Raw genomic sequence first — 6,000 nt, 5'->3', positions numbered from 1 at the left:
TCTAGAAATAATAATAAGAAAGTTTTGGATGTATTTCTTTCTCACAACTTATATTTTTTTTAAGGAATGTATACAAAAAAAGACACAAAAATTTATGGAAAATCTTGTTTTTATTCAAGATAACTTATAAAATATATAACTTAAGAATTTATATAAAAAATATATAAATTCTTGAGTCAAAAAATTGTTGAAACTATCCTTCTTCCGCAATGGTGTCATCTGAGGCAGTAGTAGTTGGCCATGTAAGGATATTCTCATAAAATTGTTTTTTGTCTTCTGGAATATATTGAATGATTTTCTGAACGTCTTTCATCTTTTTCTGGTTAATTGGTATTTTTGAAGGGCTCTGGTAGTAGGCAATGCAGGGGTCACCCTATTTTTTTGAAGAAGAAACCTACGGTTTTAGCATGCCATCTATTTGTACTGAAGTTGTTACGTAGCTTTACGGGAGGAACAATATTCTAAATATTTATATTTAAAAATCATAAACAACAATAAGGTACAACTTTTTTTCACCGACTTACTAGTTTTTTTGTAGTAATTTCGCGAGACATTTTTAAAGTCGGATACATCTTCTGAGGTGATTTCTGTTACTAAAAATCCTCTTGTTTTAGCAGTAGAGATCACTATATTATACTCCTCTGGTACGCAAATCCTCTCTTTCCTTCTAATAAGTCTTTTTGCCGTTCCGAAATTTCGATCGCACTATAAAAAGGAATGCCGACGCACAGGAAAGTACTGGTATATTTTATCGAATCGTCCAGTTGAAACCAACATGAGCATGAATCGTATCAGGACATTATTCCTTTTCTGACCGCCGCAAGCGTCACTGAACACGTGAAGTTCCTTGATTCCGTGGGGATCCATATGCTGGATTGTTTTCCAAAGTAGGCTGCAGACTACACCTGTATGATATGTGTAAAAGTCTGCACTGTTTGTCTGTAAATCGTGGACACAAAAAACGTAAAGCCATAGTTTCCTGAGATAGAACATTTCTTGCACTGGTATTTTTGGAAGCGGAAGGTTTTGCATGTAGTCAAAAACAATAGCTCCAACATTTTTTTTTTCTTGACATAATGTCAACACTTCTTGCTGTTTCATATAAAACTTTTAAGCTCGTCTCAGATGCACCATTTTTTCCGCAACTGCTACACACTCAACGTTGGACTGCTTTTCTTTCAACGTTGGACTTTTTATTTTAGCTTCAAGTTCTTCACAAATTAAACAAATATGTGGTATTCCAAATCTGTAGCCATGGTTATCATTATAGTATTTTCTAAAAAAATCGTACTTGTATTCGCATGTTCCGTATACTTTTTGCAAAAGAGTTGATTTTCACATTAAGGCTGGCATCCAAATATTAAATGACTCTGGTGCTGTAGTGTGATTCTTTTAAGGGAAATGTTTGAATGTGTTGATCGATCGTAAGAACTACATACATCGTTAGGTAAAATGTTGCCACGATTTAAATAAATATCACGGTGATCTATCGGTAACTTTCCTTCGGTAATGAGAGATGTCAATCGAAAAATTACTTTGCTTTTTATAGCATACAAGATCGAAAAAGCTTGCCTGCAAACCTCAACTCTCATAGAGTTTATTTGGACAAAATAACTAAAAGTGTTCTCCCGCCTTTTGGGATTTTCTTTTTTGGATCGTCTTCGAAGAACTTCCGACCGGTTTATGAGGCCCATAAGAAATGTATCTTGTTCATTTTTTAGACGTCCACTGTATAAGCTTTGTATAATCCTCTGGCTTTTCTTCTGGACTAAAGTTTTGTGTGCACTGTTTTTTATACGCCCCGTAGTTGAACTAATATAGGTTTCGCCGTGCAAATGATGTAATTTTGTACGTGTTTACATAAATGTTTATTTCTTATACCCCGTTTTCTCGTCCGTGATGTTGCAACATCACTAATTAAAATAGATAAGTTGCTGTCCTCACTACTGCTACGATCACTACTAGAAATTTTGTTATAAAATTATTAACTCATAAACAAAACAAGAACTAGACCGATGTGAATGTCAACAATAACTGAATTGTTCATTATTAGGATACAACATGCGCTGCGCCATTAACCCGACAAAAATCCACGTGAAAAAACATTCCAACCATAAATTTAAAGAAAGAAATAATTCCGGGATTTATACCCTTCGTAAAATTCGTATATTTCACGCTTCAATATCTCTGTTATTTATATGGTGTTAATTACTTAGCACTGATGGATGCGCCATGCTTTAAGAGTTCAACTTCTGATAAAAAGTAGTTTCGCCATGTTTTGGCCTTTATTTTCTTCTTCTAACTGATGGTTCAATTTAATCTCTATGTCTGTAAAAGATTTCTGAAAAGCTGCAGTACGATGTTGAGGTACCCTGTATTTATTAACAAATATTGTATGATGCTGGTGTAAAAATGGATTAAATAACGCTGCAAGATATGAGGGTTCTCCAGTTTTTAAGATTCTATGTAAAAAAGTATAAAAATAAAGTTTTCTACGGTAACTCATATGAAGGATTTTTTTATTTGTTAAATGAGGTTTAATATGAGGAGTTCGCGTGCATAACCGGATATATCCACTTTCATAAAATTTTTAGGAAACACGAAAAACACCCTGTGTATTTATATTTAAAAACAGTATTATTTTAAGAAAATAGCTTTTATTAAGCGGGGTTGACCAATTTATTAACATAAAAAGAAACAAAAAAAATTTAACAATTCGTCATTATTAGCAAAAAATATATATTTATTTCTCTTTAAACAAATTGGATCAAGTTATATAATTTGATAAAAGTAATAAAAGGAAAATTAAATATGTATTGCATTTTCTTAATGCTGGCAATCGCATAGCTCATTTTCTTCTTGAGTTTTAAAATTTACCGAAGTATCCATATTGGCTCCGGTATTGTTGCTATGTAATAAGTTTTTGTATCACAAAAAACCTTCCCTGTTTCGACAATCATCCCCAAAATGCTCCATCAAATGATTTAAACTTTTTTTCTGGATTTGGAATTACCTAGTGGTAGCGTGCTAAGCTGTATGTTGTCTTCTGATTTTCCTTTCTTAAGAACTGATTCCCAAACTATGTCAAACCAATAAAATTGAGACATATACATTTTAACAGTGGTTTTGAACATGAGTTGAAGTGAATTCTTTTGCATTCTGAAATTCCCTTTATTTTCTTATTTACTTTTTCAGTTCTTTAACATTATACATTTACCAGTCAAGGCCCAGTGTTTTTACCAAACCCACTTCCGAATATATTTCAACGTATTTTTCTTTTATTGTAATGACTAGATGTCTTATGAACTTAAAACACTAAAAGAACATTTTTATTTGACTGGTCTTACAGGAGTTAAAAGCGCGTGGAATCACAACTTAACGTCGAAACAATAACTACTAAAATAGATAATAAAAAGTGCAATAGAACACGCACAACTTGTTTATTTGAATCCATTTTTGTTATCAAAATTTGGATATATCCGGTTTTGCTCCAAATGTCGAAGTTTACTTAACGTTTTAAATGGGATTTATTCGGTTTTTGCTTCCAAACAAATATATGAACCTATAGAAATGATAACAAAAAACCAAAAACCGTCAAAAACTGATTTTCGGTGAAAAGTAGATATATCCGGTTTTGCACCTAAACTCCTCATATATTCTCTAAATGGAATATTGTGAGAAAAACGCATACATGTGTTTTGTATTTTTTGTATTTGGTGTGCTAATTGCATCGTCAAAGATGAACCATAAACCACATCACCATAGTCGAATAGCGATAATATTAAACTGTCACATAATTGATAATTTATTTTGGATGGTAGCCATTTTTTGAAACAATTAAGTTTTTTCAATCTTGTATAAGCAATTTTTAATTTATTATAAATATGTGCTTGAAATGTTAGCGAATCATCAAAAAGTATATTCAAAATTTTCACCTCTAAATCTGAGGCCAAAGGCATATTAACTATTACAAATATTTGCCTAATTCTTCCGATCTGATATTTAGCATTAAAAAATGACGTACAGGATTTAGAGGAGTTTAGTTTTAAATTATGATCATCGTTAGGTCCGTGTTAAAATTACCAATATTTTCATTTACATAATCTAAAGAAAATGAGGTCTATATTTGAGAATCATCAGCATATTGTTGAATTTTCGAGTTCTCAATAGAATTGCTCATATCTGCAACATACTTACAAGGAAAATAACAGAGGGCTTAAAATTGAGCCTTGAGGCACACCTGTGGCAATTGGTACAAATTCAGATCGAACGCTTGAAAAATCTCTCACAATTTCCACACAAAAGGATCTATCTATTAAATATTGTTCGAAAAATTTTACAAAATAATAGGATCTTGTGGCTAATCGTATCGAATGCTTTGCTGAAATCGAGAAATGTCAGGCAAGTTATCAGTTTCTTATCTTCACTGTGACGAACATCATTTAAAAGATTAACTAAACAAGTAGAGGTGCTGTAACCAGATCGGAATCCTGACTGACACGACGGGATAAAATTTGGCGTGTTTAGGAAGTTGTACAATTGTTTATTAATATATTTTTCAAGAAGTTTAGAAACTACCCAAAGAATACTGATCGGTCTTAGATCCTTTAGTTCTTCAGGATACGTATTTTTAGCTAACGGTTTCACGATTGCCTTTTTCCATGAAAATGGAAAATAACTTTCTAAAATACAGGAATTTATTATATTTAATAAGGGTGGAATGCAGTATGGCAAGCAAAGTTTAATATCCCTTACCCATCATCACCAGTTGCCCCAATGGATATACTATTCAGAATCTTTAACAGGGAATTCTCGTGTATAAGCGTAAAACATTGGGATGGACATTTGAACGATAAAAAAAGATTTTGTCATTTGTTCTGTCTTCAAAATCTGTTCTGGACCACATAATTCATTGGGACGTTTAACTGTCTTATTGGATGATTTATAAAAGTAAAACAAATCCTACACATATATGCTCAGTGGAGAGGTCTGCCGACGCTCCTATTGAAGGAGCTAATCCTGTCCGCAAACGCATTTGATAGATAGGGACATTGGAAGTACAACAGATACAAGAGAATAATAGCCACACAAAATAATATGTGTTAAGCAAGTTGATAAGATTTAAAAAAAAGAAATAGGCAGAAATAAATACTTTGCGCAGTTGAATCAGCTACTACCTATACTAATTACAACTAGATAAGTTGACTAGACAAACATCATTCAAAATATACCCAACTGGAAAGCACCAGGATCTAATTTGTCCTGGTGCTTATTGCTCACTTCACTTTGATAGATTCTTAGCCCTTGTGTTGCTCAAAAGATTTACCAACAGTTTATCAACGCTGTGACCCAATTGCAGATGACCAGAAAGGTTGTATAAAACATGTTATAAAGCAATTAAGCTTATACTAAAAACATAAACTTTTTGTGGACTGATGTGAACCTTAAGTATTACTGTGCAACTAAATAAACCTGAATGCAATATATCAACAGTACCGATCCTAATAGAAAAAGGTATATTTTAATAAGACGCATTGAGCGCATTTTGGTTTTGTCTAAGTTTAATAAAAATAATAATACCAAAGTGGTTATAATTAAAGAACTGACTTTTAAACTCATGCTGATTTTAAAAAATATTAGAAGAAAATCAGGATGGTTCTGCCTTTATATCGGGCCATCACAAAAGTTCCATAGAGAATCTATGGAACTTTTGTGATGGCCCGATTCTAGAGAGAATCTTCCTTGTTCTAAACGAACTCTCGTTCAGGAGAACATGCATATACTTGTCTAATAATAATAATAGTATAATTTCCTCCAATTAGTAATTTATTGATCTATTTTTTTAGAAATGCTGCAGAATCACCTTCACATACATATGCCAGTTAGAAAAATTCAGTCTTAGTTTATGCTAGAACTAGGATTATCCCATGTAGGTACATGATACACATCATGAGAGTCATCATAAATAAAATGTTTAAGATATTAATGTCAAATAAATAT

This window comes from Anthonomus grandis, chromosome 14 (assembly GCF_022605725.1).
Source record: "Anthonomus grandis grandis chromosome 14, icAntGran1.3, whole genome shotgun sequence".
NCBI lineage: Eukaryota > Metazoa > Arthropoda > Insecta > Coleoptera > Curculionidae > Anthonomus > Anthonomus grandis.
Note: the sequence above shows the minus strand (reverse complement) of the source record.